The sequence below is a fragment of the Salarias fasciatus genome, chromosome 16 (genome assembly GCF_902148845.1).
Source record: "Salarias fasciatus chromosome 16, fSalaFa1.1, whole genome shotgun sequence".
In the NCBI taxonomy this organism is placed as follows: Eukaryota; Metazoa; Chordata; class Actinopteri; order Blenniiformes; family Blenniidae; genus Salarias; species Salarias fasciatus.
The window spans coordinates 14,496,151-14,515,930 of NC_043760.1; positions in this window are offsets into that span (position 1 = coordinate 14,496,151).

The following is a 19,780-nucleotide window of genomic DNA, read 5'->3' on the forward strand; positions in this document are numbered from 1 at the left end:
ACAGTTTCATTTCTGCACCACACCTTTGTTTTTAGCAGTCCCCTAATCTGCACATTGACACCCCCCCCCCCCCCCCCCCCCCCCACCACCCTACCCCCAATTACTCTAGTCTGTTTATTAGTGAATATTCGTAACTTTTAGCCAGTCATTCTAAATATAACATTCATTCTAATATGAATTTTGATAACTGGTGATTTTAATCTGCACATTGATAATATCTCGGACTCAATGTCCAGAGAATTTTTGAATCTTTTAAACTGTTAAGATTTTAAACAGCATGTCACCCAGCCGACTCACAACAGAGGACACACCACAGTCTTTCCATCAGTGTGTCCTCTGGTGTTGACCTGGCTGTGTCTGACCACTACTGTGTGTTTTTTAACATCACCAATAACCAGCAGGAAGCCCCGGTGAGAACAGTGAGGAGACGCTACCTCAATTCTGAAGTGGCTGCAGATTTTATAAAGGTTTTACAGAGCACTCCTGCTGTGATCTCACCTGCATGATTTTACCTGCTTGATGATTTTAAAAGTAAACTGAAGTCCAGCCTGGACTCAGTAGCTCCACTTTTCACTACAACAATCAAAGGACAATCCAAACCCCCATGGAGAAAAAACGATAAGAGCAACAAATTGAAAAGAAACTGCAGGAGGGCTGAAAGGATGTGGAGGAAACCAAGTTACATCATTACGTCAACAACTCAAAATTTACAATAATGCAGTAAAACAGGCACGGACCTCCCATTTCTTTCAACACTCAGCAGGGCCGGAGTGGGACTCATTTTCAGCTCTGGAGTTTTATGCCTCAGACCGGCCCACTTAAGATCAGGAGGTATTAATAAAAAAAAAATAATGCAATTATAACTTTACATGTTAAGTTTATAATAGTGCACTGTTCTGTAAAGCCTTGTCATTCAGTATATTTTTCAAAAATATTTACAGTTGTTTCACAATGTAGATTTATTTCAAGATGAGTGCACACCTCCAGCGTTATTCTATATCTATATTAATCTGCCGTATTGGCCCGAATATAAGACGATTTTTTTTTTCCAGAAATTGTATTCTCAAAAATGGGTTCGAGGACTAGATTGTCATTTCACATCCGCGCCACTAGATAGAGCCAAAGTACCGGTGACCTGTACTGCCTCTGCTTGCACGCAGTGGCTCAGCCGCTCCGTTAGGGGGAGGTAGTGAGCTGGACAGAGTGTAAACCTACAGCAGTGTGAAAACAAGACTGAGCAAGTGTGGAGAGGTTCCTCTCAAACAGCACATCGAAAATATCTGCCTGTAAGTACTCTAATATACTTAGTTGATGTTCAGGATAGAGGTGAAATTGACACTTGTGAGTTTGTCAGTTTGTTTTGAAGTTTCAACACAGATGCTAATTCCGTTAGCATATCAATGGCGTTTCCATTAATAGTTAGCGTTGAGCTAGCGGCTTTGATTTTAGATACTGACTTGTTTTGTTTTTAGACAGTGATGCATGTTGTGATACATCTTGTGTATATGTTCACTTATATGTATGTCTTGTTTGTTTCAGTTTTACAGATAGATAGATAGATAGATAGATAGATAGATAGAGCTTTATTGTCACTATAAAAACTTGTTAGACAACAGGTATGTACAGTGAAATATTGTTTGGCATCCTCTATGGCAGCGTGAGGACATTATAAAACTATATATAAAATAAATACAACAAAAGAGCAAACTTGAAATGGTATGCAATGCAAATAAATAAATAAAACAGTGCCTTTAGGAGAAAGTAATAAAAGCTCAGACCAGCTGAAATCTCATGCTTTCTTTCTGAAGAACTGTTCTCTACATGCTAAACTGAATCCAACATTCACGGAGGGCTAAATTATTAATGTTCATGAAGTTGAATTTGATGGTTATAAAGTTATTTACATCAATGCAGTTATTGAACCTTTGAGCCTACTTAATTGTTGCTTGTTGTTGCTTATTTTGAGAAAGAGAATATATTTTTTATTTAATACTGCAGTAATATTTTTTTTATCTTAAATCACGTGAAATGTTATCTCTGTTGTGAGTTTTTGAGTTTAGAATAATTGTACAATAAAAAGTTATTTTATAAGTAGCCTTATTTTCTTCAACATTCGTCGTCTTGTAATCAGAGTCGCACTATATTCGGGCCAATACGGTATATTCTTTTCAAATAACTGTTCACAGATATCCAAATCTTAAAAATGAAATCATTTAATATTACATTTAAAAAGTAAAACATAAAATAAAAAGTGTTGCACTTTCTAATAACACTATAATCTCTTTTTCCTCTGCAAAATAAAGAAAACAGTTCCATCACAACTTTGATTTCACATATGAGAAGATGAGTTAAAGGGCAAATCTCCAATATGATATGTAGTCCTTATGAATAAAGAATAAAATGATCATTCCACTGTTCTCTGTACTTTGTAATGATGCCATTATTTTTTTTTTCATCTGCATAAGAGCAGTTTCGAAGAAACATGGCCAACCCAGCGTGTGTAATATCCTTTCAATCTTCTCAAAGAAAACAAAATAAAGCTGAACAAACAAAGTACAAAAGCAAATAGAAGAGCTAGAGGCAGAAAATGCAAGTGACAGGTCAATTCACAAAATTAGATCTACTGATGGAACAATTTTGACATCTCACAAAGAAATAATAAGTTTAAACAATTTTATGAATCACTGTATACATCTAGTTCAACTGCTAATCATGAAGAGATGCAAATGTTCCTTGATGATTGTGATTTGCCAAATCTGAATATAGAAGATCGTAAAATACTTAATGCCAAGATTACTAGTGAAGAAATTAATAAAGCTATTGGTTCATTAAAAAATGGTAAGAGTCCAGGCCCAGATGGGTTTGGTAACGAATTCTATAAATTCCTGAAAGTTAAGCTGACATCATACCTATTAAAAATGTACAATCAAGCATATGAGGACAAGAATTTACCCCCAACACTTAATGAAGCAGTTATCACCGTACTTCCTAAAAAAGGTAAAGACTTGGAACAGGTAGCTTCTTACCGCCCAATTTCTTTATTAAATTCTGATCAAAAGATTCTGGCTAAAATATTAGCCATAAGGCTCGGCACTGTGATGAGTAAGCCAGTACACTCAGATCAAACAGGGTTTGTCCCGGATAGAAGCTCTCTGAATAACCTAAGGTGTCTGTTTAATATTATTTGTTCACCCAGTATTCCACAGGACTTTGCAATACTCAGCTTGGATGCAGAAAAGGCATTCGACCAAGTCGAATGGCCATACCTTTTTGCAGTCCTAGAGAAGTTTCAGTTGGGCGAAGATTTCATTTCATGGATAAAATTACTATATAAAAACCCCACAGCTACAATCCTCAGAAATAAATTATGTCAACACAGTTTAAGCTTGGTAGAGGCACAAGGCAGGGGTGTGAACTTAGCCCCTTGTTGTTCTCACTGGCGTTAGAACCCTTGGCAGAGACCATTCGAAAGCACCCTGTAATACATGGGTACAACACAGTATACACGGCGAATAAAATCTCACTTTATGTTGACGACATCTTACTGTATGCATCACAGCCTCAAACATCTATTCCAGCTATTCTCTCTGTTATTGATGACTTCGGTACTTTTGCAGGATATACATGTAGGATTAGTCCGATAAGGTTCCATTAGGCCTTTTTTTGTATTCATGGTTTGGATTCATATACACAGGCCAGAGGTTATTTTTCCTACCTTGACATGTTTCGGCTGCCAAGCTGCAGCCTTCCTCAGAAGTCTGCCATTTCCGAACACTGCAAGAGGGAAAACCACCTCATGGACTGGGATCATGCCCAGATCATCGGCACGGAAAGCAACAAGTACCACCGCTGGATCAGGGAGGCCATCGAGATCCGGAAACGCGCCCCCCAGACTGTGAACCGGGCAGAGGGGGCGTATCAACTTTCCCATACCTGGGACACAGTATTGAAGAAGTCGGACTGCAGATGGCGCTGTCATCCTACTGCACCCATTAGGAAGCTGGCGCCAAAGCCTGTATAAATCAGCCGACCAGACAACATCACATGACACTTCTGAGGAAGGCTGCAGCTTGGCAGCCGAAACATGTCAAGGTAGGAAAAATAACCTCTGGCCTGTGTATATGAATCCAAACCAAGGATATAGGATTAATTGGGGAAAAAGCGAGATAATGCCTGCAAAATTGGGAAATTCAGATTGGCTCACAAATCATCCCTTTAAAGTGACCGCTGAAAAGTTTACATATTTGGGAATTACAATAACAACAAAATATACCTCTCTTCTAAAAGAAAACTTCAATCTACTGTTAGAGAAGCTTAAAAATAATATTCAGTTTTGGAAGACACTCCCAATTTCACTAGTAGGTCGAATAAATGCAATAAAGATGGTATTTCTCCCACAGTACTTAAATCTGCTTCAAAATATACCAATTTATCTAACAAAATCTTTTTTCAAAAAGTTAGATGCAATTATTTTACCATTCATATGGAACAAGTCCCATAGAATCAAAAAGGAACATCTTACCAAGCATAAATCACTGGGAGGACTATCATTACCTAACTTTATGTATTACTATTGGGCTACAAATATAAAAAAAAACATCTCAATTGTACTTGATGAATCAGCTTGCTTTCCAAAGGACTGCAAATGGAACAGGAAGACTGCCTTCCTCTGTCTGTGCCATTTTGTTATCATCTACGCCTATAGCCAGTGTCCTTTACAACATTAACACCATAATTCCCAGTAATATTAGAATTTTCAAACAAATTATGAATCATTTCAAACTCAAAAAACTTTCTTTAACATACCCATCTCATCAAATCCCTCTTTTCATCCTTCCTGTGTAGACGGGGCTTTTAACTTATGGAGAGAATCAAGCTTATACTCTGTGAAAGACTTGTATCTAAACAACATCTTTATGACATTTCAGCAGTTACAAGAGAGGTTTGGGCTACCAGGCTCTGACTTTTTCCGATATCTTCAAATTCGAAATTATGTCCGTTCCCACTTGCCACAATTTCAGAGTATTGAAACTGACTTCGTGGACAAATGTCTGAGTGAATGTTCTGGTTTAGAACAGAGCATCTCTTATTTTTACAATTCATTACAAGAGTCAAGCAACCCATCTACTGCTCATATTAAAACAGAATGGGAAAACGAGCTTGGTTACCCCTTACCGGATGATATCTGGCTGCAGGCTTTACGTAAAATAGGTGCCATTTCCATAAACGCCCGTCATTGCTTAATCCAATATAAAGTTATACATAGACTACATTATTCGAGGGAGAAAATTCATAAGATTTAACCAGACAGCTCTCCTATGTGTGAAAAATGTCTAGTAGAATGAGGCACCTTATTACACAGCCATGTACTTTGCCCTAAACTCCAGAGTTTTTGGACTGAGATTTTTAACTTCCTGTACAAAGTTCTGACAATAAAATTAGCGCCAAATACTACTCTAATTGTTTTTGGAGTATTTAAGGAAATTGAAAATTTAGATTCTGCCCAACGTTGTCTAATTTCACATGCTATAATTATTGCAAAGAAACTTATCCTTCAACTCTGGAAAGGCAAAGGTACCAGTTCTCTAAAGATGTGGGTCATAGAACTTACTGCCACACTTCATCCAGAAAAAATAAGATATACTATGCATGATAATTTGATTGATTTTGAAAAAAATTGGCAACCACTGAACTCCTTTCTTGGAAACATTTGAAATGTGCAGTCACTTAGTAAGTAAGTAAGTAAGTAAGCTTTATTTGTATAGAGGGTTTTCACCGACGTCACGACTTGGGCGGTACCTTGCTGCGCCGCCATATTGGAGACACTCAGTGTAAACAATTATACTGACAGTAGTCGCGATTGTGTGTTATGGAACAATTTGAGTGCATTCAGCCATGTCGAAACCACAAGAAAGCTTGTCAAAACAGACTGAAGAAGCAAAGGAATATCAGGAAGGTCTTGAGTTACAAGAGAAAGCCCGATATTTCGAGAAGCATATTTTTAAACTCAAAATACAGCACTTTCTTTTGATCAATGACTGTGGGGACAAGCACTTTTGTTGGGGTTGGGCTTCTAATTAATTGATTAAAATGCAAATATTACCAAGCTGATGGCTACAAATAGTGTGATAGCTGAAATATGTTTTTTTTCTTTACATAAAATAATTTTACAGTCTAACACAAATTGTTTTCTTCAGGAGTAATACATCTCTTAAGGCTAGGGACAGAAAAATTCAAGTTTCAGTAGAAGCTAAACGTTTATGAATGATCAAAGTAACATATGAAGTCATTAATGAGCTTAAACTGTTGCACTGTGTTTCACTTACCTGACAAGAAATGTGCCGAACAAATTCGGATATTGTCCAGATTTTTCCCTCGTAGATCTTGGTTAAGCTTTGCTAACCACAAGTACCTCCATTCCTCTGATTAGTTTTTGGCATTTCTCACCCTGTTTTTTTTTTAACTTTTGGAAGTCTATAGAATTCCAAATGTTTTTCTCGGTCTGACCTATTGGTACAACCAATGACACGGCAATAATTGTGTGAATGCTGAAGGCATTCACAGGATTACATTCCTCTTCTGACTTCTTCCGCCGTTTTTTGGCACGCTTGTCCTCCTACAAATTTTGTCCGATTTGAACCATTCAGATATCAAAATGTGCAGCTTTTTAAGGACATTCCGGCTATGTTCTGGCTTTTTAATATCTTTTAAACTTTTTGAAATATTTAAACTTTTGTGCAACTTTTTTCCTCATGTTAACGGATGGAGATTTTTTCAAACATTGGAACCTTATAACTTCTTCAAATCTTAACCGATTTTCACCATTCAACTTTTAAAATATTCAACTTTTTAAACCCTTTCTTCGACCTTTTTAAACTTTTTCAACTTTGTTCAACTTTTTGAAATATTTCAACTTTTTAAAATTATTTTTAACATTGAAGTGGATGGGAAAACCCTTCAACTGACCTTTGAACTCCTTCAACTTTGACCCCTTACAACTTTGTCATACTTTGACGTAGACAAGTCATTTTACTTGCAAAATGTAGGCATTTTTGTCCTCTATTCAGGTATGTTATATCATGTCCAGATCTTTTACCCAATTTAAACTGTGAGCCTTCAAGTACGGAGAGAATTTCAGCCGTATTTGGAGTTTACAATGGGTGTGTATTGGAGAAGCCAGAGTGGGAGAGTAGCAGTTAGAGTGCGGGAGGCTCTGAAATTTAACCAAAAAAAAAATTCTTTTCTCGTCCGTACGGCCACATTTCTGGCTCAATTTGCACAATAACCCCTCAAAACGTAGGAATTTTTCTTGTGACCCGTACAATTGAGTCACTTTGTCTCTATCTCAAATGGTTCTCTCTCCAGAGGCATTTGTTTGAGGAGAGTGCAGAATTTTCTCCCATCCGCTCCAATGCATTTTGGAGACGCCTGAATCCAAAACTTCATTCGTGTTCGCACAATCGCCGTGGCTGAATGGATGATCCTACAGACATGATTCCTGCACCATTAAATTCACGAAAGGCTTCTGAATCTGACTGTGTGAATATCTTTTTCAATTTTGCCTCTCGGTCCCCGAGAAATGCCATTTCTTCAACCATGGGCACTCCATTAAAAAGTGCTGATTCACTGTCATGGCTGCTGTGCAGCTGGTCTCCATTGCAACAGACACACCTGTTGTGCTGACTGCTGCTTGATTAGTCTGGATTTTTCCATTCAGACTGGAGCTCTATTGATCCTCTGTTACTCTGACACTGACTCTACTGCTGTTTACTGTTCTCTCCTCCTTTGTCAACTATTAACCTTTTTTAAAAATTTTCAGATTTTTATGACTTTTTTTTAAGTTTTTCAAACTTTTTCACGTTTTTTCACCTTTTTTCAACTTAATCAAACTTTCTCAACTTTTTCCGCTTTTTTAACCTTTTTCAAGTTTTTTCAACTTTTTTCAACTTTTTCAAGTTTTTTACGCTTTTTTTTAACCTTTTCAACCTTGTGCAACTTTTTGCAGCGTTTTCAAACTTTTCAAACTTTTTTCAACTTTTTGCAGTGTTTTCAAACTTTTTCAACCCTTTTCAACCGCTTTCAACTCTTTGCAGTCTCTTCAAACTTTTTCAACTTTTTTCAATTATTTTCAAAACTTGTTCAACTTCCTTTTCAACCTTTCTTCTTGAACTTCTTTTGCATTACAGTTTACAATTTTCAGCTCAGCATTCACACTTGCAGTTTCTTCAGGAACTGCAAATTTTTTCTAGTTTACCATTTTTTTTGTATATTTTTGTATATTGTATATTTTGTATTTTTTGTATCTCGAAATAAATTCATGTATTCATTCATTCATTCATTCATTCATTTTTCTTGATAACGCTCTGGATCTTCCTTAGAACTCGTGCTTTGTTGTGATACGGAGTACCTCCAAGATGACGACTTCCGGGCCAATGATGCGCCTGATGACACGTCGGGAAAACCCTCTATAGCACTTTTCCCAGACCAGGGTCACAAAGTGCTTCACATAAAAATAGTCCATACAAAATAAAATCACTAAAATAACATATAAATATGCAAGATAAAACAGTACCATGCAGGCCAGAAGACATATAAATATACAAGATAAAACAGTACCATACAGGCTAAAAGGCTTGTTCAAAGAAAAAGGTCTTTAGCTGCTTTTTAAAAGAATCGACATTGTCCAGAGACCTGAGCGAGCAGGGAAGCTCGTTCCAAAGACGCGGTGCCACTGCCTTAAATGATCTATCCCCACGAGTTTTAAAACATGCGCGGGGAACCATTAACAAGTTTTGGTTAGAGGACCTCAAGCAGCGAGTGGAAACATAGGGATGGATCAGGCCCTTGATGTAATCCGGTGCCTGCCCGTGTAGAGCCCGAAACGTCAATACCAAGATTTTAAAATTTATCCTGAATGAAACAGGGAGCCAGTGTAGGTCCTTGAGAATAGGACTTATATGGGCTCTCCTACGAGTGCGGGTCAGGAGCCGTGCAGCGGCATTCTGGACAACTTGAAGGCGTGCCAGTTCTTTTTTGTTGAGACAGGTGAACAGGCTGTTACAATAGTCGAGGCGAGATGAGACAAATGCATGTACAATCAACTCCAACTCTTTGAAGGACACCATTTTGCGAAGTTTAGCTATATTCCGAATTTGGAAAAAGCAGTTTTTCACAAGCTGATTGGTGTGGTGTTCCAAGGACATTCCTCAGTCGGGGGGGTACTGTTTTTGTTTTTTGTATTCCCTTTTTTGTTTTTCCTAAGCCTTTCTTTGTTCTCTTATGTGTAAAACAACTGAAAACGAAGCACAGCGCAATGTTGCATTACTAAGAATGCGTTGACCTTGGATGTTAGTTCTGAGAACAATTTCATTGCATTTTTACCTCCGCCAGGAGGTTATGTAATCATGTCGGTTTGTTGGTTGGTTGGTTGGTTGGTTTGTTGGTTGGTTGGTTGGTTTGTTAGCAAGATCACGGAAAAAGTAATGGACGGATTGCAATGAAACTTTGTGGAAAGGTGGGTCTTGGCCTAACTTAGAATCCATTAAATTTTGGTGAATATCCAGATCACTGCCTGGATCTAGGAATTTTTTTAAAGGATTCTTTATCATTGAGAGATAGGGAGTCTTTCACATAGTTGGGCAGGCCCACCGACAGGGAGGAAGAAACGCCTGGTTCACACAGGACGTGCCGCTTCCGATGCGGAAGTGGAAGCGCTGCGCACCGACTGTCTGATCGGCGTCCCTGTTAACCTATCTGACGGTTCATCGAGGAGGCGCGGGTGACCGCCGCGTGCGTAGCGGCTCACGCTCTGGACTGCAGGCGCTCCGCTCCTCTCTATTTTCTCCGTGAGCTGCGCGTGCCTTGGACCGCCAGTTGTAACGGCGTGTTTCCACCGGACGCGTTTAACGCAACTGCATTCGCACGACAAATGACACCGTGCCGCGCTAGACACCCGAGTCTTATCCCTGGTGTGTGAATTCATTCACGGGACGTGTCACGCTGGTACAAATATGCAACACAAAACATCCTGCAGAAACATCACAGCCCTCCTCATCACCGTCTCTGGGCAGGATTCTTCCGATGTTTGTCCCACAGTCCTGTGTGTACCGGCTGTCTGTGTGTGTGTGTGTGTGTGTGTGTGTGTGTGTGTGTGTGTGTGTGTGTGTGTGGCTGGATGCTGCCCTACGGAAGCGGTATGAGCTCGGTGAGTTCCACCGTCTTCTGCAGGAGCTGCGTTTGGACGGCCGGTTCCAGCGCTACTTCAGGCTAACGTTGTGTTTCTACCAGAAGTGGTGAACAAATGAGACTGCGCACGCCGCTCGCCGCAAGCCACTTGCCGCACGCCGCTCGCCGCAAGCCACTTGGCGCAAGCCGCTCGCCTTGGCATTATGCCAACTATTCTGCGCTGCCCTACGGCAGCATGTCCGTGAAGACCTCCATGCTGATAGGCTGTCCTGGCGCGAATTCGCTTGAAAAGTTCAATTATTTCAACTCGAGCGACAAGCGTGGAGCGATGAAGCGGAGAGCAGTGGGCGGGGACGACTGACAGTGCAAGTCGACAGGCTCGCGGATTTTTCGCTGGAAACGCTCACCGCCAGCCGCCCGCCGCGTCATCGCTCGCCGTCTGCCGCCCGCCGCTCAAGATTGAGCAACAATCGCGTCATTACATTGACTTTGTATGTAATCTCATCGCACAAAAAATTTGCGTCCGGTGGAAACACACCGTAAGGCTGTACAGAGCAGATCGCACCACACAGGCAGTTGGGAACGGAAAATACGAGAGAATCCGGTCCATTTTCAAATCAAAATCAAGTGAAATAACATAAATTATGTTGCTTTTTGGTTTTCCTTTTCAGATAAACACACACACACACACACACACACACACACACAGGGAGAGAAGGCGACGGAGAGAGGCACCGCATGCCGCAGCGCTCCACTCCGATCACACCCCCGATCACAATGTTGTTTGATTATATATGGTGTTCTCATGGTTGTTGGTGACTGATTTGAGCTGTGGCGGAGGTTTGCGCTCTCTGAGTGCCAAATTCTAGTTTATTTAATCTGTTGACGACAATCATAGAATCTGTACACCTGACTGTGCTTTTCAATAGAAACATTTGAAACAGAAACATGGCCAACCCTAAAACATTAATGAACGTGTGAGCAGTGCACTGGTCTCTGTGACTTTGTTTACGACAGTATCATTGTCCAAAGACATGAGAATTTCTTTCTCAGTGCACATGAGCATGAATGCCTCAAGTTTCTTCGGGGTCAAAGTGCCCCTGAGTCTGTTTTTTTTTTATGAATTTCACTGTTGAGAAACTTATCTCACAGACTACTTGTGTAATGGACAGTGTTAATAGCAACTTGTAGGCCAGTCCAATCACATGGTAGGCATCAGTTAGCAGATTGTACTGGGAGAGGATGAGATGAACACAAGTGACACCGTTTTTACAGGAGGAACAAATTTTGCTCTCTAGTTCAACATCCTGTTGTTCCATGGAAGGATCCTTCTCGCTTCTTTGTGGCATTCCACGAGCTGTCCTGACAGTGTATACCTCTAGAGGGGACATCTTTAGTCTGCCCCACTGACATGCAAGACTGTAGAGTTCACTACATAATGTGTCAAATGCAGCTCTATTGTCAAACTTAAGCAGACATTTGCTTATTTCTTCCAGAGCTGAGCTGGGGAGTCTATTTTCCCTCACATGAGCAAAGTTTCAAGGGTCTAGACAGGCAAAATCTGAGCAAAGTTTTGCATTGGTAGAAAACCTTCTATGTATACTGCCTGTCACTGTGTCCGCAATGACATTGTGAACTTTGACCTTGATGTCAGTATCAGCTCATGCTAGCTGCTCATCTTCTGCAAGCTTTCCTGGCATTATTTTCTATTTCCTGAACCTTCTCTCAGGAAGGGCAGTCTGCACTACCAGCTCACACTCTTCCTCCTCTTGAAGCTTTCCATTAAAGGGCAACTCCGGTTTTTTGACACCTGGACCTTATTTATAGGTGTGTGAATGCTCATATACTCACTCAGACAAACATCGTGCAGCTCTGAGTAGCGAAAACTGTCAGCTCGTCAGCTGACCCACCTGAAAACGGTAGACGAGCTGATTTTATGATAACACTGGCGTTGGATGAAAAAATATGGCAGAAATTAGTGATCTTGCAGATTATGTCCCGCGCTAAAGCTCCATTGCCGTGGCCCCTGCTAAGTGCGGCTAAATGGGTTGGATCTAAATAACTTCTGAAGGACTCTGAGCTGCACGATATTTGTCTGAGTGAGTATATGAGTATGCACATATGAGCATAAATAAGGTCCAGGTGTCAAAAAACCGGAGTTGCCCTTTAACCCACTTCTCAAACTCATCAGCTGCACACTTAACTCCTTCAAAGTCCCTAGCATACTCCCTGAGACCCTCCTCTGTCCCCTCAACCAGATGTTGAGCTGTGATGATATCCATTCTTCTGGTCTGTAAGTATTTTGAAAGGGGGGATGTCTGCTCAAAAATGCGAAGGAAAGTTTGAGCAGTGAGCACTGTCTCGTACCTCTAAAGGCCTTCAATGAATCCCTTTGCCTTGGCCCTCACTGTTGGTTGTTGTGTTCTGTCATCTACAATGGTGTGTAAAGTCATAAGCACTTCAAGACACAAGGCTCTCTGGGGATTCCCAAAGCACCCAAACACTTTACTCAGTGCCTGATCCTTAGCCCACCACCTGGTTGGCCCTATTGGGCACGGTCGTCTATGAAGCTTGTCCTGACTCATCTCTTCCCACCTCTGCATGCACTTGCATGATTCTCTTAGGAAAATTGCCATAAAACTGCTAAACTGCTAAGCAGCGAAAAGAGGGATGCACTTTCCACAACACTGTCTGTTGGGATAAGATAAGATAAGATAAGATAAGATAAGATAAGATAAGATAAACTCTATTGTCCCACAGGGAAATTTGTCTTGGGCAAAGTGCTGCATCAACATATATATATAAAAACAAACCAACTGTGTTCTCGGCCACCCCGCGGTATTGTGTCTGTCTCCTTCAAGCTCGGGTCCTCTACCAGAGGGAGGAGCTTGAGGGTTCTGCACTGGATCATAGCTGTTCCCAGAATTATATATATATTAGGGCTGTCAAATGATTAAAATTTTTAATCAGATTGATCACAACTTACAAATTAATTAATCATGATTAATCACAAGTAATCGCAATTTCCAACTATGTCTGAAATATACCCTTTTTTCCTGTATTGCATAAACAAAGTAAGGACAGGACATGATTATATATATTTAACATGTGATGTTTTTTATATTTAAGGCTCCAAATAAAATAAATATTCAAAAAACTAAAACATGCACACCATAACATAATGTCTGTGTGTGTGTAGTGCTCCCTCTGCAGTCCCTCTAAAGTTGGCTTTTGGCAGGAGTTACATTTTCAGGTCTGTAACAAATGTTGTACCACAAGAAAAGTAAAACTAAGAGATACCACACTTTTTTCTTACACAATTAAACAGGTCATTCTTAGCCAGTGTTTCCTTTTGTGTGGAAAACAGAAAACTGCTTCAACAGTTTTTAATCAAAGAAGTAGAATCCATGGGTCCAGCCGGCTTATCTCTCTCCATATTGCTTTCTTCTTCTGTTTTGATAAATGAATTGACGACAGGCCTCCTTTGCCTCCTTTCTGCTGCCCGTCCACGCTTCACATGTCCGCATGGGTGCGCGTTGGTCCGCGTGACGTAAAAATCGTCATGAATTTCTTTCCGCTTGGGTCCGTGGACGTCCGCGCAGCAGCCAGATTTTGAGACCGCGTTGTGTGATCGCGGCAGTCTACGCATGCACCAGAGCGCCACAGCAAACAAAACATGACGGTAAAAGTGAAAGTAGACAGAGCTCCAGCCTGATGGCTCCACTTAAAGACACCGAAAGAGTGAAAAACTCGTGGAAAGAGAGAGCAGAATCTGTCTGGAGGGAGGAGGTCTGCAGACAGAAGTGAAAGTAACTAATCGCTCCTGCGCCGCCCCCCGCGATTCAGAAACAGAAAAAAAAGGCTAAATAACCTTTAATACTTAATGATAATGTACTGACAGTGTATGTGCTTAATTTTTGCTAAATAATCCGTAATAAAGGAGCAGATAAACAGTCTGTAGTGCCGAAAAAGCTTCTCAATCCGCCGAGGCGGCTTCTTCTTCTTCTTCTTCTTCTTCTTCTTCTTCTTCTTCTCCTCCTCCTCCTCCTCCTCCTCCTCCTCCTCCTCCTCCTCCTCCTCCTCCTCCTCTTCTTCTTCTTCTTCTTCTTCTTCTTCTTCTTCTTCTTCTTCTTCTTCTTCTTCTTCTTCTTCTTCTTCTTCTTCTTCTTCTTCTTCTTCTTCTTCTTCTTCTTCTTCTTCTTCTTCTTCTTCTTCTTCTTCTTCTTCTTCGGTTGCTGGCAGCTTGCAGGCAGCTTGCATTCCACGCGGGTGCACTACCGCCACCCGCTGGTAGAGGTGAGGCTTGTCATGATGCGCTTGCATTAAACTGCATTAAACATTTTAATGAGATTAATTACATAAATTAATTAACACAATTAATGCATTCTTTTTGACAGCCCTAATATATATACATATATACATATATAGTAGCATCGAGCGGCAACTTCAGGCAAGAGATGGCGCGGAGATTGCTCTATTGCTCAACCAGCTTTTATTGTTAGAACAATTAAAGCATGGGAACATGAGAAACGCCACCACACAGAGAAACATAATAGTGGCCTGTAGGCCCCATGTCACTTCCCCTGCAACCCCCTTGGCCCACGGTCCAACAGGACATGAAAATAAAAGTAAATGAACACACGGCCACAGCACAATAACAATAAACACAACACAACCATAATAAAAGGAAACACAAATAAAGCACAAAACACACACAAATAGCCCGGAACGGCCCAAACAATCCCGCCTCCCATAATCCTTTGCGGAGGAACACTCAGTTCTGGGGTAGCGGCTCTCTAGTGCCCCTAGTGACCCCCACGGTCGCTACACAGCCCCCACCCAAGGGGTTTAAGATCCCCAAAACCCCATTAGTCCCAGCAACAAAAGTCTTCAAAAGGATCCAACAGTCCAGGCCGCTCTGAGGAGCCCTTCTCAGAACAGGCTGTTTCAGAGCCTGCTTTCCGGTTTGCACTTGAACGCATCTGGCCACTCCCACTCTCACACACACATGGCGGGGGCACAGTCAGGGGGAGGAGTTAAATCATTTGCTGACATCATGTAGGGGAAAATTCCAAACCAAGTGTTTGAGCACACGTTTGCTGAAAGGTGGCGCGAGCAAGAGAAGGAGAGAATAGACTTTTCTCATTTTGGGGGGGTTTTGTGGATAGGCTCAGGACACATTGTTACAACACCATTGTAAAGTGAATTTTGCATAATATGGGTGCTTTAATCTCACTAACAGAATGCTCCAACTGCACTTTGATGACCTAGTATTGATTTTATAACAACTTTAGCATCCATATATCCATATTCGACATGCCCCCGATTATGGTGAAGGTGTGGCTATTGTGTTATTTTATTATATGCTGATTTTTATTTTTAATACTGTAACACGCTTTGTGTTGCTTTTCTTTTTAATATGAAACGTGTGTTCCTAATAAAGATTGGCTTGATTTGATTTCCGGCCTACCAGCAAGAAAAGAAAGACTTCATGTTCTGATTTGTTGTTCTGTTTCTGATTCAGAGTCGTTGATACAAAGGAATCACGAGACTGATCATTGTGGTGGCATTTGTTGTGGGCTTGCTAGCTGTGTTTTGTAAGTTTTCCGTTTACTTCTTGGGCTGCCTTGTGTTACAATGTTGGATTTGAGTGGAAATGGCTGGTTAGGCTTGAAGTCAAGATTCTCCCAGTAAACAGACATACTATGTGCTTTGTATTGTTTTGTCATGGAAACAGCATGTGCACTGATGTAACGTCAACTATGGTCCCTGGTGAGCCGAGGTTTATTCTTTTATATTGGAAATGGCTTAACCTACAACTTATTTGTGACAAAGAGAGGTGTGTCACTGCTCATGTTCCTCTGTTTCTGTGCTATAAACTCTGCTGAGATGTATTTAACATGCTGATTTCAACATTGTTAAGAGTTCGTAATTCATAAAAAAGCATCGGCAAGCTCAAGAGGTTTTCATTCAAAACATGGTAATCGCTGGAAACAAATCTGTCTATGACAGTTGCTGAAAACAAGTTTGTCTACGCATTTTATAGTCGCCATGCCAAAGTAGAATCAATTGTAGTCATCATGCCAAGCACTTCAAAAGCCACTGTCAAGTCCTCTGAGTTTTTTGTGCTGCTCCAGGCTTGAACGGAGCATTCTCTTTGCATGGATGTTAAACAGGATTTCACTCAAAGAATCAGTCTAAGTTTTCTTTCAATTCCTTTATTGTCCACAATTTTTTGGTTCCTTTAGTTTTCTTTTGATTTTTAACCCTTTAGTGAGTTCTTAGTTTCTTTACGCTCTTCTTTAGGTTCTTAGTCTTTAGCTTTTAGTTGTAAGAAGGTTCTCAGGTGAAAAGCCTTAAGGAAAACACAAAATATGCCTAATTTTTAAATTTCTTACAGAAGTTCGTTCAAAGTGATAAAGAACTAATAATGATTTGGCCATAAAGCACCAGGTAATTTTAACAAAGGTAGGTCCCAGGTAAGGCCTTCCTCTGCCCCCTTCTGGACCGGTGGTGGATGTCTGCCTGGGGGAGTGGCTCGGAACTGGGCTATGGGATGGCCGCCGATTGTCTGGGCCCTGAGGGCCTCTCTGGCTTGCTTCTGATCTTCTCAGGGGTCAGAGGTCATATATGCATGATCACTATCACATTTGCATGATCACGTTGATCTTTAATCACTCTTCACATTCTACATGTGGACTTGGTTAATTTGTTTTCTTGTGGTGGGTTAGACTAATAGTTATCTGTAATGTGTCTCTCCTGTGGCTCTGGTGTAATTTCAAGTCAGTAGGATGCCTTCTGTCATATCCGTATGCAGGTGCAGTACATGGTCGTCTGGAGTGTCAATATTAATTAAATACCATCATATCTTTCCACTCTTTTCCTTCTCTTCACTCTTTTTTTTTGTTGTTTGCTTGTTTGCTCACAAGTTTATTTCTTCCACTTGTCTCTTTCTTTCTGTCCCCCTGTCAGGTCCAGCAATATCATATATCAGTACTTAAAATAAATAAAATACATGAAGTAAGCACGTTAACAAGAGGAGCTTTACACTTATAAGTTCCTCTTGAAAGAGCAAATCTGTCGAGCACATAACAGCAGCCAGACCTCCATTCTGCTGCTTCCATGCTGGACAGGACAGGTAGAAAAAAATATTACAAAACAAACTAGAGCTCGCTAAATTCTTAAGCACTGTTCCTTGAGCTCCCTTGTATATTTTGCGCCAGCAAAATCTAAATTGGCTTGGTGGTGCCAGAGATTTTGTGAGAAGATCACACCCTCGCGCTGGAAGCGCCAGAGGAAGACCAGAGATCAGGAGAAGGGAGCACAGTCCTCAAGCACCAAAGGAAACTACAAACCCCAAACAACGATCCCCATGCGCAAACACGCATTCTTGCACATGTATGTATGCTTCTACTCACATCCACTCACCAACCACACCTGCTCACCACACACACACACACACACACACACACACACACACACACACACACACACACACACACACACACACACACACACACACACACACACACACACACACACACGCTCAGTCTTGTATTTCTATCCTTGTGGGGACCGTCCATTGACTCCCATTCATGTCTAGCCCCTAACCCTGACCCTTACCCTAACCCTAACCCACACCACAACACAGCCTAACCCTAAAGAAATGTTTTTGCACTTTTACTTTTTTCAGTAACAACAACATGGTCAAGAAAACACTGTTTCTCCTACTTAGGACCGGAAAAAGGTCCCCACAAGGCACGTCGTTTCACGTTTTGCTATCCTTGTGGGGACATTTGGCCCCAACAAGGATAGAAATACGAGAACACACACACACACACACACACACACACACACACACACACACAAACACAAAAGCTTATTCTCCAGATCAGTTGGGAGAAGACTGTCCCGACCGGGCAGCTGGAACCCCCAGGCCTCCATAACATTCCCCCCCCCCCCCCCCCCCCCCCCCAAAAAAAAAAAAAAAAACGTTTTTTTTTTTTTTTGATGAATTGTGGAACCACAGGCATTGAATACAAAATATGACACCATTCATACTGTAAAATTAGTTTTTATATGATCAAATTGAAACATATATTTGAGAAGATCTATTGAATGTGGAGAAGTTCAGATTTTTCTGGTCTGATCACCTGATCACCCTGCATGTGTAGCAATGTGTCAATGATTATGAGTATATAGCAGATTTTGTAATCATCTTGGACACTGTGGAGACTGGACTACTTCAAAGATGCCAAGTGATGATCAGGGTTAACCTCATGTTCTTTACAAAGAACACATTTTTTTGAATGAATATGTAAAGCCTGGACGAAAAACATAACAGGTTTGGGTATTTTACCACAGTGGTACTCTGTGTGTTGTGTACCTTGAAATTTTCACGTTGCCACTCAGTTATGATTATCATTGAGTCACGAATGGCACGTTGAAATAATCTCCATCTTTATCTGAACATTTCAACTCTGAACTGACAACACCTCCTTAGTTTAAGATTATCGTATGGTAATTTGTTTTATATCTCAGGAAGTTAAATAATAGTTTTATGTATCAGTCAAAGGTTTCTGTGATCATGAAACACACCACCACGATGAAAAACAGCCTGTTTTATGATAAAAGGCCAACACTGGTGTGTGAAAGACAGAAAAAACAACCCCCACCAAAAAAAAGTGAGGCGTCAGTGGCACATTTTTATAGGCAGTATAAATATGTTGCAATATTTTTTGGTACATGCTGTTCCAAACATTCCATTTTCTTATCAGTGTGCAGTTATCAGACTGTGATAAATGCAGGGTGTAACTTGAACGGGCTAAGGTTGACACGTCTTTTTCTGCTGAATCATTTTTATAGCAAGTAGCAACAAAATGAATCTCCACTGCGTCATGATTACAGTTTATTCATCAGCAGATCAAACCAAAACAATAAATAAATAAAACTCTGAAGAACCCCTCTGAAGCATTGAAAGTGTGGAGTATTTTCCACAGCTAACCTCCAGGAAAAATATATTTTTTTATTAAAATGATTATATTTTCACAAATGCACAGGATTTTTCCAAAAATGACCAAAATTTCTACATGTAGCCATTTTTATTGATACATTTTGGTGCAAAATAGCAAACTATCCAGAAAAATTCTGTGAAAGCTGTTGCATGATGCATGTTTTTAAAAACAGCATTGCTTTAAGACAAATGGTATTTTTCTTGCAAATAGGTAGCAAGCTTTCATAGAAGCATCCCCAGTGTCTCAGTTTGGATCTCAGTGTTGTGTTAATAATGAAACAGGCAGAAGACGGTTGTTTCATTCCAGGACATGGAATCCAGAATAAACATATGGTCGGGTTTCTTGGGATAAAGAACTTCAGAGAGTTGCTTCAAACATATTGGAGAACTAAGTCCATGTCTTGTGGATGTAAATACATACATGAAACCATTTTTATGTTGGTGCGTCACAACATTACCACCAGGAAAATGCACATAGAGAAGCAATTACAATTTGTACTAAAACCAGTAATCTACTGCAATAAAAATAGTATGAAAAAACTAAAGATAGAAATTGAAACATATTGACGTTAGGTTTTAGAA